The 20,652-nt window shown below is 37.3% G+C and overlaps 1 protein-coding gene and 1 long non-coding RNA gene across 5 annotated transcripts in view; one reads left to right on the forward strand and one right to left on the reverse strand.

Annotated features, from left to right (window-relative positions):
* The window catches only part of LOC123849618 (uncharacterized), a 150,005-nt gene that overhangs the window by 112,812 nt on the left and 16,541 nt on the right, over window positions 1–20,652 (reverse strand). The window lies entirely within an intron of this gene.
* ERCC6L2 (ERCC excision repair 6 like 2) overlaps window positions 1–20,652 on the forward strand; it is a 131,852-nt gene that overhangs the window by 99,390 nt on the left and 11,810 nt on the right. The gene's annotated exons all lie outside the window — the stretch shown is intronic.

The raw sequence follows: 20,652 nt of genomic DNA on the forward strand, positions 1-20,652 counted from the left end.
TAAATGCCTAATAATGTTGAGTTGCTTAGCAGTTTCCCTTAATAAAAGTTTGCTAAAAAATGAGAAATCTGAGGGAATCATGCAGTTAAATCAGAATCAAAACCACTTCCGCTCATATAGAAAAGGGAAGTGTATGATTAGATTTCCTTCAGAATTTTTCATCTAACATGAAGGCACACATGAAAACTAACTTCATATAGAATCTATCTATATATTTTTTTTTTTTTTTGAAAGAGAGTGCACACGGGGACGAGTGTGGGTGGGGGACTGAGAGGCAGAGGGAGAGGGAGAGAGACAATCTTAAGCAGTCTCCATGCCCAGCATGGAGCCCCAATGTGGGGCTCTATCTCATGACCCTGAGATCATGACCTGAGCCAAAATCAACAGTCAGATGCTTAACCGACTGAGCCATCGAGGTGCCCCTAGAATTTATATTTTTAGCAAAAGGATTCATATAATGTTAAAAGTAATAAATACATCCTATGTGCTTTTCTTGTTTAAAATTGCTGTTATATAAAAATAAGGCTTTATGTAAATGTGGTATCTTATTTACACATAGTCACTTTCATCAAATGTTTTTAAAAATGTTTTCTTCTCTTTGGCTTATTATTCTTTATTCCTAAGAGCTGAGTGTCTGAGGAGAAGTTTTTCTACCACTTGATGTGTAGGAGTTAAAAACGGGTACTGTATACAACAATGATACTTTGTTTCTAGTTGGTACTACTTTTAAGAATGAAGGGGGGAAAATGCCTCTGAACTGTCAAGCTGTCTTTATTTATTTGTACCTCCTCTGGCTCCACAGAGGATCTGGATTGTCCTAACAATAAAATCAGAATACAGAATGAAATTCAGAGACAAGGAAAATATAAATTAAACTAGAAGTTCAGGACTAAGAGAAAGTTAAATGCAGATATATAGGATATAATGTTCTTACCCAGATATTTTCTTAAATGACAAGTTTGATTGAGTTTCCTGGTAGACAAAACAAAGGAAGTAAACTATTTATTTAGTGTTTTCTCAACTACTGCATTTGGAAATGTGTGTGGGCACTTTGGGTGGTCACAGTGACTGAGTACCTGAGTGGCATTAATGTCTGAAGGCCAGGGAGACTAAATGGCTGTTGTGGGGGAGGGAGGGCCATCCCACATGCCAAGAATTGTTCTGCTCAAAATGCCATAACACCCTGCTGAGAAGCACTGAGCTAAATTGTTGTCCTTAAGGAAAAGAAAAAGGAAAAAAAAAATGCTAGCTCTTCGAAGGAGGAAAAAGGCTCTTCCTAGCACTTAATTTGAGGGAAATTTGTCCCCTGGGATTTTAAATGGTGACTACTGAATGATCTAGTGAGCAGTCAGTTGTCTGATAATATCCTTAGAATAAATGGAATAATGGACTTGAAAGACTGTGCGTTTAGCATTTTTCATTGTAATCCAAAGGCACAATGCCACGATATAACACGTGAAAGCATTCTTTCATGACCCACGTATGCTGCCTTTTTATATTCTCATTTGATCTAGGAATATACCATATCTCAACCAACACTGTAGAGAGCAATTTCTATAGTTTGTCCACCTTGTAGGAGCTATCTGAAAAAGGTAAGCAGAAATATGCCAGAAATTTGCTATATTAGAATGAAGAGCCTATCAGAATCTCTTAAATAGACAGCTGTTTTTTTCTTAGGGTTTTATTTTTTCACCATACACCCTTTTTTTTAACCATGCTCTTATCCAAACAAATTTTAATGTGAAAATGTCGGATAATTTGGCAAACCCCTGTCATAGATGTTAATGAAGTAATTTAACTGGATATTGTTGGTTTATTTAAATATTTCTCAGAAAAGAAATTCGCAGCCTCATATAATTCCTCCCAAAATGGACCTGAGAAGCAACCACCTAAATGTAAGAGAAATAAACATCCCTTTGGAACCTTCTTAAGGCAAGTTGTAAAAATGAAAAGGGAAGAAATATACTTTGCCCTTAATTGGGCCGAGGACCAGGGGCAAGGGAGTTCCTTTATCCTTACATTAGCAATCCCAGTAATGCTCAATCTTTTTTAGCCCCAGCATTCTTGAGGTAGACAGCACAATCTCATCAGAAACTTTGTCTCTTCACAGTGATTTTTGGAGTGAGGGACATTTCTTACCAAGAAACAAGTTGAAATACTCATCCCCTAGGATTTCTAATATGCCCTTTGAGGCTGTATGTCTCCCCATCACACACAGACCAACTTAGTAAACCTTTTTCAGGGTGTATGAAGAAATGTGTTGTTTAGTGACTAAATCATAGTGGGTGTAAAATATTCGGGAAGTTTTAAAGCCACTAAGCAGGAGGTCCAATCCCATGCCACCAATGCTAGCAGGCCAAGAACAGTCTGTACAAACATGCTCATCTCAGCGGCCAACTTCTTTAAATCAATACCTGATATAGTAAAATTCCAACAGAGTAAGATTCAGTCCCTCAGATTTTACCTCTACCATTTAAAACCTCAGGTTAATAATATGGCTGTAATTTCTTGAAAGTTGTAATCTATTACCTATATACAAAAATCACTTGGGGACAGTATATGACATGTGAAAAAAAATTCACAAGCACCGATTTCATCATATCTGGTCAGAATTACTTAAACACCTTTAATGAGTAGATCACTGAAACACACCATCATCTTTGGTTAGAGATACGTGTGTCACTCACTGAGAGAGTTGTAGTGTGTTGGTGGCAATAGTGAATTTGTAGTTTTGAAAAAAAATTAAAAATTGTTATGAGAAGAAAAGAGAATAAACTAAGGTAAAGGGAAACAAAGCAAGGTGAAAGCAAAAGAGACTCAGCCATAGTGTCAGAAAATATCTGCAAACCTCTGGCTTCTAAAGTCTCCAGAAATCCCCAGACCTCCCACCTTACAGTACAGTATCTTTCATCTTGGGGCTCACATCCAGAATTTTTATTACTGAGAATTCTTCTGAGTGCTTCTTGTCTGTCACCAAAGTTTTATTAGAGACCTTTATTTGTGTTTGAAAAGACTGTGTGTGCGTGTGCATGTGTGCGCAGGCTTGCGTGTGGTCTGTGTGTGTGCATGTGCGTGCGCGCGCAGGCTTGCGTGTGGTGTGTGTGTGCGTGTGCGTGTGCGCGCAGGCTTGTGTGTGGTCTGTGTGTGTGTCTGCAGCCAGATGCAGATGTGCTGTCTCACTTCCTAAGAAAATGAAACAAATCCTATTTATTTGTATGAAGGCGACACACCATTAACAGTGGTCACAATATGCAAGTATTTCACTTTCCCAGGAATACTGTAGTTGAGTGTAAGAGCTTTTAACTAAATTGCAAAGGAATATACTAAATGGAAAAGTTACAAAAAAGAAGTAATGCACACCACAATCCTAGATGAACTCCTATGGTCCTTCAGAATTTCTCAGTCCTTTTGATGTAATTATTGATAACCAAAATGACAAGAGCTCTGAACCTGCTTTTCAAATTCAACCATATATTAAAAGGCCTAAAATGTACTATCTTTTCCATGTTTCCTTTGATTTCTTACAGTTTATACTTTTATAAATTAATTTCTATTTATCTAACATTTTATAGATATCTTGAATGAAACCTCTCTCCTAAAATAAATTTCTAATCAAACTTGGTTATTTAGTAATACAGATTAGATAAAATAAGAACTCATTTTGCCTTAAATTGTACTTAGATATTTTAGAGCCATTTCTGAAGATGAGATGTCTGATAACAGAGGGAAAATCTGTGTGATTTAGGTTTAAACTCAGACCGGAAAGAAATGTTTTTAAGCATCTGAAAGGACTGCTAATACCTTTATTAGAGTTAATTTGTTCTTTTAATATATGGAAGTATGTCACAGAATTTAGCTATACCTGTTTGTGATGTGGGGCCTCATTTTTTCAATCAACTGCATGTTTTCAACTTAAGTATACTTAAAGTTTTCTGAAAAGATATGTACAAAGACAGCATTCAATTAAGGATTAATCACCATGGCAACTGGGACTGGTGACCAAGAGGAGGGGGTGTACTCTCCCCTCCGTCTCCTGCCAGCTGTCATAGTCAACCTCTGGGCCCGAGTCCGCACCACATATAGACTGTGACCGACTCTAAGAAACTATATCTGTATTTTGTATAAATTGGTACAAGTATCAGACTATAAAAGAAGACTTAATCCCCTGAATTGGATGACAGACACTTGGCACTCTTGCCAGTGTTTGACAGAGAAATAACGGGTTGCTTTGTAGTAAAACCTGGATTAATAGTAAACCCTTCTTTATGTTATTGCAGTGTGGTGTAAATGAGAGGCCTAAGCACTCTGTCAGCCCGGGCCAGGGGTAGGGGGTGGGGTGGGGCGGGAGGGGAGGGGGGGGAGGCACGGGGAAGGGTGCCTTTTATAACCCGTGCAGGTTTAAGCACTGTTCAGAATACTGCAAATACAAAATGTTGTGTTAGTAAGAACATCTCTCTCTTGTATTTGTATTAGATTGGTGTTTTGTAGATTACTTAAAGAAAGGATTTCTATGAGCTATGGTGGATTTGATTGCAGTATGTTTATACAGCTTTTGGAGTCAGCAAGGAGGGATGGACTGTTTACAAAGAAGCCGACTTTGGGGAGATATAGCATTCCATTATCCTATTTTTCAGGATAGTGAATGGCATGATGGTTTAAAGTAATGGTTCACAAATGACTGGTTTATGAAGTAGTTGAGTAAGGAAAGTTTATGGTTTCATCATGTAACAAAATTAACTCTTACTGGGTGGGATTTCTCATGGTTTTATCATTTTTCTTTCTATAGCTAGATGCCAATATTATGGAATTTATATCAGAAAGTTGTTCTTTCAAGTAGTTTTAGTAGAGATCAAGATTTTTTAAATTTTGTTTTTATATGTAATTATGTAACTAGTGTTGGCATGAAAAGTTTCTATCTTTGGAACCGGGATTGATTCAGAAAGATAGTATGTAATTTGTGAAGAACACCTGTTACCTAGTCAGAGGAAGGAGAATCTGATATTAACTTTAAATATACACACCTAGTCCTCTCCTAGCTGGTAGCAATGAGTAGATGTGGCATCCTTCCTCCCAGTGATGTTACCAGGATTAATGGAGTAACATGTCTGTTGAGCTATTGTGTACAAAACACATTCAGCTTCTTGCAAGAAAGACATTGAAATTACTCAAAATATAATAGAAATTTTTATTATTGTAATTATGATTATTGCTGATCAGTAAAGGCGATCAGTGAAACTCCCTGTTATTCTCTCCAGTGTCTTAATATGATTTTTATTGTTAACAGTTCCAATAATAGCATATGTTAGAAAACCATGAAAGATGTCTGGTTCTCTAATTTTATAGATGAGGGACCCAGCTTGAGCTATGGCTCATTTGTCTTGAAGAATTCTATAGAAAAAATACATTTGAAAGGAGTTATAAACTAATTTAACAATGAACTGGACTGACAAAAATAATCTTTACTTATCGAGAAGTAGTTAGATTCTAACTCTCGTAGCTGGTCATTGTTCCAATTGCATAGAAGATAGATGTCACTTCTTTTTTTTGAATTCTCACATTTTATTTTGAAATACACAAACATTTCAGGACAAATGTTGATGTTCTTTCTCCATTCAGAATGCTATTCCTTGACAAATATTTTTTTTTATTATTATTATGTTATGTTGATCACCATACATTACATTAGTTTTTGATGTAGTGTTCCATGATTCATTGTTTGTGCATAACACCCAGTGCTCCAAGCAGAATGTGCCCTCTTTAATACCCATCACCAGGCTAACCCATCCTCCCACCCCCCTTCCCTCTAGAACCCTCAGTTTGCTTTTCAGAGTCCATTGGTCTCTCATGGTTCGTCTCCCCCTCCAATTTCCCCCCCCTTCATTCTTCCCCTCCTGCTATCTTTTTCTTCTTTTTTTAACATATAATATATTATTTGTTTCAGAGGTACAGATCTGTGATTCAACAGCCTTGCACAATTAACAGTGCTCACGATAGTACATACCCTCCCCAATGTCTATCATCCAGCCACCCCATCCCTCCCACCCCCCTCCACTTCAGCAACCCTCAGTTCGTTTCCTGAGATTAAGAATTCCTCATATCAGTGAGGTCATATGATACATGTCTTTCTGTGATTGACTTATTTCACTCAGCATAATACCCTCCAGTTCCATCCACGTCGTTGCAAATGGCACGAGGTCATTACTTTTGATGGCTGCATAATATTCCATTGTATATATAGACCACATCTTCTTTATCCATTCATCTGTTGATGGACATCTTGGCTCTTTCCACAGTTTGGCTGTTGTGGACATTGCTGCTATAAACATTGGGGTGCAGGTGCCCCTTCAGATCACTACATTTGTATCTTTGGGATAAATACCCAGTAGTGCAGTTGCTGGGTCATAGGGTAGCTCTGTTTTCAACTTTTTGAGGAACCTCCATACTGTTTTCAAGACTGGCTGCACCAGCTTGCAATTCCCAGCAACAATGTAGGAGGGTTCCCCTTTCTCCACATCCTCGTCAACATCTGTCACTTCCTGACTTATTAATTTTAGCCATTCTGACTGGTGTGAGGTGGTATCTCATTGAGGTTTTGATTTGGATTTCCCTAATGCCAAGCGATGTTGAGTACTTTTTCATGTGTCTCTCGGCCATTTGGATGTCTTCTTTGCAGAAATGTCTGTTCATGTCTTCTGCCCATTTCTTGATTGGATTATTTGTTCTTTGGGTGTTGAATCTGAGAAGTTCTTTATGGATTTTGGATACTAGCCCTTTATCTGAATTGTCATTTACAAACATCTTCTCCCATTCTGTTGGTTGTCTTTTGGTTTTGTTGACTGTTTCCTTTGCTGTGCAAAAGGTTTTTATCTTGATGAAGTCCCAATAGTTCATTTTTGCCCTTGCTTCCCTTGCATTTGGTGATGAGTCTAGGAAGAAGTTGCTGCGGCTGAGGTCGAAGAGGTTGCTGCCTGTGTTCTCCTCAAGGATTTTGTTGGATTCCTTCTCACATTTAGGTCTTTCCTCCATTTTGAGTCTATTTTTGTGTGTGGTGTAAGGAAATGGTCCAGTTTCATTCTTCTGCCTGTGGCTGTCCAATTTCCCCAACACCATTTGTTGAAGAGACTGTCTTTTTTCCATTGGACATTCCTTCCTGCTTTGTCAAAGATAAGTTGACCATAGAGTTGAGGGTCCATTTCTGGGCTCTCTATTCTGTTCTGTTGATCAATGTGTCTGTTTTTGTGCCAGTACCATACTGTCTTGATGATGGCAGCTTTGTAATAGAGCTGGAAGTCCGGAATTGTGATGCTGCCAGCTTTGCTTTTCTTTTTCAACATTCCTCTGGCTATGCGGGGTCTTTTCTGGTTCCATACAAATTTTAGGATTATTTGTTCCATTTCTTTGAAAAAAGTGGATGGTATTTTGATGGGGATGGCATTGAATGTGTAGATTGCTCTAGGTAGCATTGACATCTTCACAATATTTGTTCTTCCAATCCATGAGTGTGGAACATTTTTCTGTTTCTTTGTCTTCCTCAATTTCTTTCATGAGTATTCTATAGTTTTCTGAGTACAGATTCTTTGCCTCTTTGGTTAGATTTATTCCTAGGTATCTTATGGTTTTGGGTGCAATTGTAAATGAGATCGACTCCTTAATTTCTCTTTCTTCTGTCTTATTGTTGGTGTATAGGAATGCCACTGATTCTGGATAGATGTTACTTCTTAAAAGAATTTCTCCGTTTAGAATAGTTGGAAGATTCCAAATAGTTAAAAAATACTATTTCTTCAAATAATGTTTTCTCATTAACAATATAAAGCTTAGAGATATAAGATCTCATTGAACTCTGATTGACTCTACCTGGTGACTTAAAGAAAGTTAAACACTTAACAGCCCTTTTCAAATTATATTTTATCCCTCTGTGAGAACCGTGGTATCAACTGGACATGGCCATTTAATGGGAACACCTATTGCCTTGTCATCTGAGAATCCTGTCTCTACACATACGAATTCTGAATTTTTCTAGGATGAATAAAGCAAAAGTATAAGACTAGAGAACCATAGTATTTCAGAATTTGGAGGATTCTTGGAGATTATTTAATGCAGATGTATTATTTTTACTGATTTTTAAAAATGAGATGGTAAGTGGCTTCCCTCAGGCTCAACAGTGTCAGTAAGCTTAAATCCCTATAGTCTTTCAATCCTTCTGTCTTCTCTTGTTTTTTTCCCTCAGTTCCTTTGGCTTCTATTTTGTTTTGGAGGTTTTACTTTTTTTTTTTTTTACTCCATTTTACTTTTCCAATATGACAAATCAGTCTAATTTTCCAAAATAACTTGCCTGTGAAGAACACCCTCACTTTAGCAGTTGAACAAAAAATTCAGGTGGACTGAATGTGTCCTTCACTTTAAAAAATATTTTTTTAGATCGTTAAAACTCTATCTGGCATACACGTTCATAAACACCACAATTTAGCAACAGGCAGCACAGAGTGGGAGTTCAGAAAACGTTTGTCATTGGGAATTCCTGCATGAAAGTATTACATAAGGCACAACCGTTTTTGCTATCACGTCAAGGCTCCTGAGCTCTTACTGCCTCAAGTTAATGCTAAATTGGGTACACTGGTAGGTCATATAAGGATATTAGTCATTTTAGAGCAGCATGAATGGTGGTATTCTTCATTTTCACTCACTATTTGTCATCCGTTGGCCATAGTGCTGGAATAGGAAACCCACGCAAGAAGGGAGAACATAGGTAACAGTGTAAGAAAAGATATCCCTACCCATGCATGACTTTATGAGCTTTCCTCATCTAGCAGTAATACACCTAAACAGTCACTTTGGGCCTTAATTTTCTGTCTTCCAAAGTTCTGTGAAATGTCTTTTTGTGCTTCCTTTCCACGGCACACAAGACCTATCTCAATTCGGCCCTAGTTGGCTTTTTCAGTCTCATTCTGAGACACTCATTCAAAGTTACTGATACTCTGTACCAGGCACTTGCTAGACACTGGGGATATAAAGAGGAACAGGCTCTTCTGGTCAGCCTTCAGCTTATGAACCAGTCTCCAAGCACACCATGGACTTTTACCCTGCCATGCCTTTGCTCCTGTGGTTCTTTTGTTTAAAATTCCATTTCGGGGGGGCGCCTGGGTGGCTCAGTTGGTTAAGCGACTGCCTTCGGCTCAGGTCATGATCCTGAAGTCGCGGGATTGAGTCCCGCATCGGGCTCCCTGCTCGGCAGGGAGTCTGCCTCTCCCTCTGCCCCTCCCCCCTCTCATGTGCTCTCTCTCTCTCTCATTCTCTGTCAAATAATAAATAAAATCTTTATAAAAAAAATAAAAATATAAAATAAAATTCCATTTCGGGGCACCTGGGTGGCTCAGTCGGTTAAGCATCTGCCTCTGGCTCAGGTCATGATCCCAGGGTCCTGGGATCGGGTACCATATCGGGCTCCCTGCTCGGCGGGGAGTCTGCTTCTCCCTCTGCCTGCCGCTCCCCCTGCTTGTGCTCTCTCTCTATCTCTCTCTGTCAAATAAATAAAATCTTTTAAAAAATAAAATAAAGTTGCATTTCATCTATGTCTGCCTATTGAACTCCTGCCCCTTGGATCAGTAATGATGGCTGTCCCCTCAGGCTCCTCCAAAGCAGTGTAAATGTCTTCCTCATCTTCATTTTTATGTGTGTGTGTGTGTGTATGATGTAGCACTTATCACTGTAGTATGTGCTGTTATAGTATGTCGATAGGATTTTTTCAGCTGCAAGGAATAGAATAACCATCTATAACAGTGGCCTATACAAACAGACATATGAAAAGATGCTCAGCATCACTAATCGTCAGGGAAATGCAAATCAAAACCACAATGAGATACCACCTCACACTTGTCAGAATGGCTAAAATAAAAAACACAAGTAACAAGTGTTGGATGCGGAGAAAAAGGAACCCTTGTGCACTGTTGGTGGGAATGCAAACTGGTGCAGCCACTACAGAAAGCAGTATGGGGGGTCCTTAAAAAAATTAAAAATAGAAATACCATATGATCCAGTAATTCTACTACTGGGTCTTTACCCAAAGAAATTGAAAACACTAATTCAAAAAAAATATATCACCCCTATATTTATTGTAGCATTATTTACAATAGCCAAGATATGGAAGCAACCCAAGTGTCCATCACTAGATGGATGGATAAAGAAGATGTGGTATATATACAATGGAATTTTACTCAGCCACAAAACAGAATGAAACCTTGCCATTTGCAACAACATGAATGGACCTAGAGGATATTATGCCAAGTGAAAGAAGTCAGACAGAGAAAGACAAATACCATATGATTTAACTTATATGCAGAATCTAAAAAACAAAACAAGTGAATAAATAAACAAAAAGCAGAAACAGACCCATAAATACAGAGAACAAACTAATGATTGCCAGAGGGGAGAGGAGTGGGAGGGATGGGCAAAATGTGTGAAGGGGAGTGGGAGATGCAGGCTTCCAGTTATGGAATGAGCAAGTCACAGGAATAAAAGGTGCAGCATAGAGAATATAGTCAATGGTGTTGTAATAGTGCCGAGTGGTAATAGGTGGTGGCTACACTTGTGATGAGCCTAGCATAACACATAGACTTGTCAAATCACTATGAAACTAATGTAACATTGTATGTCAACTCTACTTCAATAATGATTAACTAATTAATTAATTAATTAATAAAAGTAGTCTATACAATGGACCGTTGAATTAATTCACATAACAGCAAGTCTGTTGGGGGTATTTCCAGGTTTAGTGCTATAGCCCAGTGACATTGTAAGGATTCAGGCTTTCTCATTTTCTGCCCCACTATCCTTAGTAAGTTAACATTTAGTCCCTGGGCCTTTTGCCTCATGTTGCAGGATGACTACTCATTTTCTCATACAAAAGGTATCCAAAGACAGAAAGGTGTGGTTCTTTTCATATTGTCTCCCTTTATTGGGAAGAACAGTCTTTCTTGCAAAACATGCCTAGCTTGCCTAATCTCAGTTTATCCCCCCGAAAACTGAGAGAGCAATCCTTCCCTGAACACATCTCTAAGAGAACTCCATTTTTGTTCAGACAAGAAAGAGTAACAATGGCTGTTGGTAGGCCATCAACAATGTTTGCCATTGTATTCCTGGTTAGCTTGTAAACTCTTTTGTGTTAGGAACTGAATCTTGCTCTTTTATTCCCAGGAGCTAGAACAGTACCTGGTACCTGGATATTCAATCAGGAATTTCTAGTAGATACTAAATAAAGTCTTCTCAAAGAGATTCTACAAAGTAAAATGTGAGGAATTTTTAATATAAGCATAAATTCTTGTGTGGTGGATTGGCTTTAGGCAGGATAAATAGGTTTGAACTGTGGTCCTTGATCTAATATGAAATTTGTGACACTTTTGCAAATTTCCTATGGAATGAATTTGTGATATTTTTGCAAATTTCCTGATGATGAGGATAAGATCCCTGTTAACATAGCCAGAGTCAGCTCTCACAGATTTTATGTCAAGATTGTTGATAAGTTGATGTTTTATTTTAAAGGTATCATCATCCTGTAGCCAAGTTACTATCAGAATCAACTTTCAATTAATCTGTAAACAATTTTCATGACTCTGGCAGCAACTGCTTAAAAATGGAATTGGAAAGACATATCCTACTTTTATTCAGTATTTAAGGTTATGCTGTTACTGTTGCCAGGTGAAGTAATGAATACCTTCAGAGGAAGAAGTTTTTGCTTTTGGCAAATTGTCTTCCAAAAATTTTTCTTACTTGTGTTATGTTTTTGTAAGTTTATATTCATTCAACATCCATTTATTGAAAGTCTGTCGGGTACATGACTCAGGACTCTCCCTCTCCCCCCCATCTTTCTCTCTCTCTCTCTCTCTCTCTATATATATATATACACACACACACACACGTATACATATACATATATATACACATATATATAATATACACACATATGTGTATAATATAATATACATATTATATGTATATGTGTGTGTATATATACATATATATATGGTTCTCTGTTAGAGGCATGTATAGATCCAGTTACACAGGTAAGATCTAAGCAATCAAAATAGTTTCCAATGGTACAGGGGCCCTACCTATTCAAAGAGAGCCCCTTGATTTTGTTGTATTCCCTTGGTGTGTGAAATTAGGATTTTTGGCTTAGTGTGCTGTATGTGATTACATAACATCTTAAATCAAGGTAGATTCCATTTATATAATAAAGTTATCAAATGAGATATTGAAATAGCAGTGCAAGAAAAAGAAAGGATGCAAGGAAAGTCTCATGAATCTGGACCTTCAGGCATGGGTAGGACTATGCTGGGCAGAAGGCAGGGCTGAGGAAATTTGGCTCCAGAAATGACTATCATGATGTGTTTGGCAGTAGTGAGAAGACTAGCCTAATCAGGCCAGCCTGTATTGGACATCAGGAAGAGTGAGGCTACATAGGGGGAACAGATCAGGAAAGGCCTTGCATGTAGAACAATAATCAAAAGATGTTAAACTCACCTGAACAGACCAAAATGTTAGAGTTTATACCTGACAAGTAACTTTCAACATGTGCAGAAAATCTAACCATTCCCTGATGAAGAAGGCCAAGAGCCAGGCCTGGAGCTGGTAATCATTTTTCTAGACAGAAAGACTTTTCTGTTTTCCCTCACTAAGGCGGGAGCCTTTTCCTGTGTGTAGACACAAAGCTGGGTGAAACCAAAATCCACTCTGGTCATCCTGGTCCATTTCCAGCACGGAGGTATTAAGTATGTGCTGAATGAAGACGTGTCCATTTCTGGTAGATGAGCAGTTCTCAAAGTGTGGTCCATGGAGTGGACCCCTAAGATGTTTGAGACTCTTTCCGGGGTCTGCAAGGTCAGAACTATTTTCAGAATATTTCTAAGTACGCTTTTCACTTGCTAACATTTGTACAAATGGTGCAAAAGCGATGGTGAGAAAACTGCTAGCAGCTTAGCATGAATCAGGCAGTGGCCCCAAGTTATGCCAGGCGGCCGTTGGATTCTGCACCACTACATATTTGCAGGAAAAGAAAACTAGCTTCTCTGATGAATATCCTTGATGAATTTATATCCTTGAAAAAAATGGCTGATTTTAACCAATCTCAGCCCTTTATACTCATCTTTTTTTCTGTTCTGTTTGATAAAATAGGAAGTGTACATAAGCACTTGTATAATTGAGCTGGAAACTGCTGTTTTTTATAAAACAGCATTTGTACTTGACAAACTGTTTATTTAAATTTGCATGTTTGGTAGGTAATTTCTTAAAAATGAACCTAGTAAGTTTTGTACTTCAAGGAAAACAATGGGCAATATGTGTTGCCAGGAATAAAAGTCAAGCTTTCGAGTGAAAACTAAAATGTCACAAAACCACGACCATGACACTTTCCCTATACTTAAAGATTTTTTTTTCTGATGCAGTAGGTGATGATAACAACAAATACGGTTTTCCAGTGTTGTACAGTTGAATGTAATCAACATTTGGAAGATCTGCATAGCTGTTAATCGATATTTCCACATGACCAGTGAATGATACCACAAAATCTTGCCATGGGAAAAAATCCAGCCAAAGTACAAGATAAATACCAGTGATTTTTAATTTTAACAATATAAAAAATTTACTGATATGGTTGCAGATTTTACATGAAACTAACCTTAATTGAGTTTTGATACAGTATCAAAAAAGAATATCTACAGTTATCTGAAAGGCTATTAAAATACTCTTCCCTGGGGTGCCTGGGTGGCTCAGTTGTTAAGCCTCTGCCTTCAGCTCAGGTCATGATCCCAGGTCCTGGGATCGAGCCCCGCATCAGGCTCCCTGCTCCGCGGGAAGCCTGCTTCTCCCTCTCCCCCTCCCCCTGCTTGTGTTCCCTCTCTCACTGTGTCTCTCTCTGTCAAATAAATAAAATCTTTAAATATATATATATATATATATATATATATATATATTCTTCCCTTTTCTAACTACATATCTATATGATACTGATTTTCTTCATATACTCCAACCAAAAGAACCTTGTTGCAAACAGATTGAATGCAGAAGCCAGATATGAGAATCCAGCTGTGTTTTATGAATCTAGATATTAAAGACATTTACAGGATTGTAAAATATAGCCACTCAGGGAGCCTGGGTGGCTCAGACGGTTAAGCATCTGCCTTCAGCTCAGGTCCTGGTCTCCAGGTCCTAGGATTGAGCCCCATGTCAGGCTCCCTGCTCAGCGGGGAGTCTGCTTCTCCCTCTACCTCTGTCTTTCCCCTCCATTTGTGCTCTGTCTTTCAAATGAATGAATAAAATCTTTAAAAATATATATATAAAAACATGTTATTAATATTTTTAATAGATTAATAAATATTTTAAATGTTTAATAGGTAAAACACAAAATCTCTTTGGGGTCCTTAATAATTTTTAAAGTGTAAAAATGGGGTGCCTGTGTGGCACAGTCAGATAAGCATCTGTCTGACTCTTGATTTCAGCTCAGGTCATGATCTCAGGATCCTGAGATTGAGCCCCAGGTTGAGACCTGCATTGGGCTTGCACTGGGTATGGAGCCTGCTTAAGATTCTCCCTCTGTCCCTTCCCCTGCTTGAGAGCACTTTCTCTCTTGTGTGTGCTCTCTCTCTCTCTCTCTAAAGTAAATCTTGAAAAAAAAAAAACCAAGTGTAGGGACGCCTGGGTGGCTCAGTCATTTAAGCATCTGCCTATGGCTTAGGTCATGATCCCAGGATCGAGTCCCACATCGGGCTCCCTGCCCAAATAGTCTTTAGAGAAAGTTTTACAGTAATGTAGTTAATATGTATAAAGATTCAAAATTGTGTCAGGGCTGCAAGATTCTAAGGACCTACTCATTACTACTTTCTGGAGATCCTATAAGAACTGGTAGAATTGTGAATTTTAAATATGGAAGAGACTGATGGGAGTCCCTGATCCAGATTCCTACCGCCTAGATCCGGATCCCCAAATCACTCATTATCTCCCAGGGTAATGAGGCTCAAAAAGATACAAAAACTTCCAAGTTTCCCCTGAACCCTAGGGCCTGAGGTGCTGAGTCCAGTGTTCCAACTGCTACCCCAGAAGTCCCCAGACCCTGCTCTAGCCTTTGTCTGCAGGAGGTAATAAAGGGAATTTATGCCCTGACCACGCTGCCATGGAGGACTGACTTTGGTGGTTGCCTTGTCCACAGATGACTGCTCTGGCAGTGCCTTCAGGATCCCAGATCCCAAGGAGATGGGGCTTCTATATTCCTTTTTGTAGTGTGTGCTCCACAGCATTCACCTGCTCTCCCAAGGCTGTCACTTTGTTCTTTTAGATAGATGGATCTGTCCGACAATGAGAAATGGACTCATGGGGATAAAAAAGGAACCTAGGCTCAGGACAGCCAATATAAAGTTGTCCTGTTGTGACTCACCTAGAAAGCAAAGCACTATTAAAAATATACAGATAGAGATCTAATAGATAGAGATGTAGCTGGATTGTAACTATTATTTCTCCCAGGAAGAAAGCAGAACAATAATAAAAAAGATTTTGGATTTGCATCTAAGTGTTTTTTTCAGATTTGAATGTCATTTTTAAACATGCAGAAAATTTGACCTTAATATGTATTTGTGGTGGCTCCTCTGAACAGCAGGCTCTTCTCCAGAGGACGAGTAAAGACAGTTCAGGGCTCATAGTTGCCTTTGGCTTTCCTGAATATTGGAAAACTGCATTTACAGTAATATTGCCTACCTCCAGGCAAAAACCTTCAATGATTACTTTAAGGATAGGAGCTTTTTCACACTTGTACAAAGATCCTTAAACGTTTTCGTCCTTTTAGAAACTCAGATGCCACTGAATGAATGCATTTACATGTGCTATATGTTTTTATAGTACTCTTGATTCCCTGCTTTGCAAAGACAAGGAAGCTTATGACTTTCTATGTGTTTACAGAGTTTGGCCCTTACCAAAAGGGAGATTTCTTTTTTAATCTTTCCTTAGAACAGATGTGTAGACAAAAGCATCGCTTCCTCTCAGACTTCACTATTTAAGATTTAATGAAGAAAAAAAAAATGAAAGAGCACTTGATTTTTTTTTAGTCTCAGTGGCAAAGTTAATGTGATCAGGACAGTGTGAGGACCTGTGGCCACATGCTGCGCCCACACGTGGCAGTGACCAGAGAGTGCCTTGTGAGGTGCTGTTCTCAGGAACAAGGTGTAGACCAAGAGCTTTCCTGTAATAGGCAGATCCTCTGGTGATCTTAGAATCCAACTTTAATTAATCTTTCCACTCAGCCTTCTCAGTGGGTCCAAGCCATCAGGACCTTCCAATGCCTTTGAAAATCTCCTCCCTGTTTTCAACTTTCTCAATGATGAATCAAGCCTAAACATCTGGTTATGGGAGAAAAATAGTGAATGTGTCAGTTAAATATGTATTGCTCTTTGTTCTGGTGTATGTTCTACAGGGTGTTTTCTGGAGAAACCGGCTTAGGAGACGGATCTATTCCAAAATTGCTTAATAAAACATTTCAGTAATTCCCAGTAGCCTACTGTGGAATAGTAGTAGCCTATCAGGCTGTTCTGCTTCATTGTGCCCTATTCCTGTCCAAGCTTCCTCCACTCTGTGGAGGGTACAGATGAGCAGGGGAGAAAGAATCAGCAGTATCTGCACTGGCTATGGATGTGTCTCTAGGAATTAGTCCCAAGGAGCGTTAGAAAGATGGCAGAGATCGCAATAGTATTTCTCCTGCCAAGATGGGAATTAGAGGCTATTCATGATTGCTTTGGAACTCACTCTCCTGGATTGTAATGTTTCTTGCCCCATTTGTTATAGGTGGATGGCTGTAGGCAAGATTGAGCCCTATCAACTTTTTTCATTGTCTTGCCATTCCCATCTAGGTACTCTCTGCAGTTCTTTTAATAATTTACCTCCAGTTATTTTTTTACCTCCATGACTATTAGTAGAAAGGTTGGTTTTTTTTTTTAACTTAAACATTCTCTGTACTATTCCCAGTAAAGTTTCCTAGTGTATAAAGATAGATTTCCTACATAGCAGAGTAAATAGAAAAATATTAATGTAATCATAGGTAGGGGCATCTGCCTTTTTTTTCTTTTCTCAGTACATTGATGCCAAAGACTATCTTGAAACTTTTTAAGAGTGGGTTTTTTTTTCCTTACTTTCATATTGAAAATCTATATATACTTTATTACCTTTTTTAAAGCTGTGCCTTTCAAAAATAACTATTGGTTCAGTTAAAGTAATGTAGCTTGGCTTAGATCTAATGTCTTGAAATACAGACAATGCACTTTTGGTTCAAAGGAAAAAGAAAGTATTATCAAAAGTTATCTGAATGTTTCTTACTATTGGTCTGAAGATAAGGAATTTCCTGGTAGAACCAATATAAACCTAAAACTTCCCAGTAAGAAATAAATTGTACAGAATGATATACAGTTGTTTATACCTAGTGTGGATTCATTGTGGCTACTCTAGAAGACAGAATTTTTCCCTACAAAAGTGCCTTCTTATTTATTATAATCCTAATGTATGTCTTTTACAACTTAAAATAATTACAGCTTTTATTTTATAGAGTGTATACACTGTACATTTTTAAATAGTAATTTTTATGATATATTTTCAAACACATCTTATAGATACATCAGAAAAATCAGTAATGATTTTATAACTTCATCAAAATTAAATCAAAGCTGATAGTCATGAAGTCTTTGAAGTGAGCTATTTCCAAGTTAAACATTTAATTGTGAATAAATGAGGAGACTATTTTGGCCAAAATATATTAGAGCAATTATCATTTATAGAAATAATATATAATGTTTGAGCTTAATTGAACAAATTTTTATATTATGAATTTTAGTTTTAATAACAACTACCTTTGTAAAGACAATACATCATGTGTTTAAATTCTTAATTATATAAATCAGATTAGGACTTACATAATCAGACATAGCCTGTCTTTTACCTTTTTAGCCCTGTTTAACTGTGGTCTGAAGGGGGACAGTTTTTCCTTCACTTTTTCAATTCTCAATTGATTGCTTCATATAGTATGTATATGTCCATAGGAGGAAGACACGTTACTGCTCATAGATTAAAATTATTACTTCAGGATTCTCTGATAAATCCACCTTTTTAAGTAGCCCCCCATTTCCATTCGTCTAATCTCATTATCAAATGGATTTTTAACTGCATTTTTACACTTCCTAGAAACAATTACTGCATTCCTTACACTCACTAAGTTTTGTTTTTAATAAAGATTCCATAAATTGAATTTGACTTTTCATACAAACACCTAACAATACCCAGTAATTAAGCAAATAATCATGAATATAGCAATACTAAGTTATAAATTATATTCTAATAGTGTCAAGCTTTCTAAAATACTTATTAGCAGAAATATTTATACTGTACAAATACTGTGCAAAGTCCTTATCTTTATAGTTCCTTATCATTATAATCATAAATTATCATATGAAAGTAAGCTTCATCAGAATCACAGAATATGGAAGTACTTCTTAAAGGCAAATCTTGATGGATAGTTTTAAAGAAACTTTTTAGGAAAACATTAGGAACAATTAGGGGCTTTTGCAGAAACTGGTATTTCTGCTGTATTCATGTCATGATTGCAAAATTTCTTTTTAAATACAGACATAGTGTTCCGGTTGTTGGCCATTCTACTCTCTAGGGGAAAGAGGAGTGGATTCATTTTGCTTTCTTTAGCAAGCAACCTCACCCTCTCTCCTAGTGTTAAGAAGGGATAGTATTGTCTTTTCAATTCCTAATCCAGTTCATTTTACTGAATTTTTCATTACTCAAGCCTTTATTACTGTTGCTACTTCTTCATGTTGCCTCAGTGTCATATGACTTCACAGCTTTGACATAGTGGTAATGAATGAGCTTGAGTCCAGTCCACGTAATCTGGAACCTTCCCTCTTGGCCATGGGCCTTGAACTTTGCTTTATAATAAATTATAACTATCACGACAATTGCAGCTGCACTTTGGCACTGTTTTCCTTCTTTCAGCTATGTAAAGGATACTATTTTACTAGAGTGAAACCAGCTTTATAAAAAGGCCACCAAAATGTTTATTAAGTTAATTAATAAAATTTTGTTTCACAGCCTTGTTTCAGTAGTTTCAAAGGACTCTACTAAAATGGAAATCTGAACCTAGATAGATTTTTTTTTTTAAATAAAGGATAAAGTATTGAGCCCATGTGGGAAAAGAATGTTTTTCCTTTTTTATGATTGTCTAACATAATCTGGTTTTTAAATTTGGAATATTTGGCAAAAATTAAAGATCCACATGTTTGATACCTGTTGTTGGAAAAGCTGAATTTCCCTGAAGAATTTATAAAACTGACTTAGAAAAAATGTATCCACACAAAATATGAACTCTGTAATCCTGCCAAGGTCAGAAAGACCCAGAGTAATCATGTAAGTTATTGAAAATTGCCATTGTCTGGCATGATTTCTCTATGGCTTCAGAAATTGCAGTATATGAGGATGGAGTGTTCTTGATTGGCCCAGTTCCTTCTTTTTCTGTTTATTCCCTTTATCTTCATGTAAACATCCCAACTCTCCTTACAATAATAGATCATTATTTCTTGGGGATCATCTAAGATGATGTTCCTTTTTATTGGAAACTCTCAACATTCATCTGTTTTCTTGTGATGTAAAATAAATGCATCAAATCTCTTTCAAATTTATCTTTAAAGGTCAGCATTTTCCTGTTAATGCTTTAAGATTCAAGAAATGATGTCTTTAAGGAAAGTATTTTCAACATTTTGTGTTTGTCCATCTGGTTCACAAGAGATATTTAAGAAGTCAATTTATTTTCATTAGAAATGGTTTGCTACTACAAAACATACAGTTACAGGGTGCCTGGCTGGCTCAGTTGGTAGAGCATGTGACTCTTGATCTCAGGGTCATCAGTTTGGTACCCATGTTGGATATAGAGATTACAGAAAGAAAAAGAGAGAGAGAAAAAGAAAGAGAGAGAGAGAGAGAGAGAAAGAACATAGTTATGTCATATGTGTTATATTCAGTTTATTTCAATAAAATGAACTTGAATATAAGTTGAAGAGATGAATGATTTATTTTTTAAAAGAAAACTAAATATTCCATCTTTAAAATAAAAAAAAAAAAAGGGCTTGTCACTTTTAAGTCCCTTAAAGGTTGAGGCCTCTTTGTATATGTAAATATCTTTGTTCTCAACTGCATAGTGTGGTGGCAGGAAGATAACAGGTGCTCAGTAAATATTTGTGGAATGAAAAACTATTCCCTACCCACATTCATTTATATGTGCCATTTCAATCCCATCAAACTCTTAAAAAAGAAAAATAATTATGTCATCAGCAAGAATCTGTATCTAGTACACTCTTACAGTCTTTGTATGTCTGAAAAAAGAATTATTTAATGATAGTTTAACTGGGTATAGAATACTGAGTTTATAGTTTTTTTCCTCTCTGCATGTAGAAGGTATTATCTAATTATCTTCTGGTGGTGGTGGTATTAATGAGAAGGCTTTCTTCAGGTTGATTGTCCTTTCTTTGTGGGATATCTGTTTTTTTCTCCCTGCTAGTTTTTTTTTTTTTTTTTTTTAAGATTTTATTTATTTATTTGACAGAGAGATAGCGAGAGAAGGAACACAAGCAG

Source organism: Mirounga angustirostris, unplaced genomic scaffold, assembly GCF_029215605.1.
Source record: "Mirounga angustirostris isolate CCGP_5_RB_7025 unplaced genomic scaffold, mMirAng1.0.hap1 SCAF_15, whole genome shotgun sequence".
Taxonomy (NCBI): Eukaryota; Metazoa; Chordata; class Mammalia; order Carnivora; family Phocidae; genus Mirounga; species Mirounga angustirostris.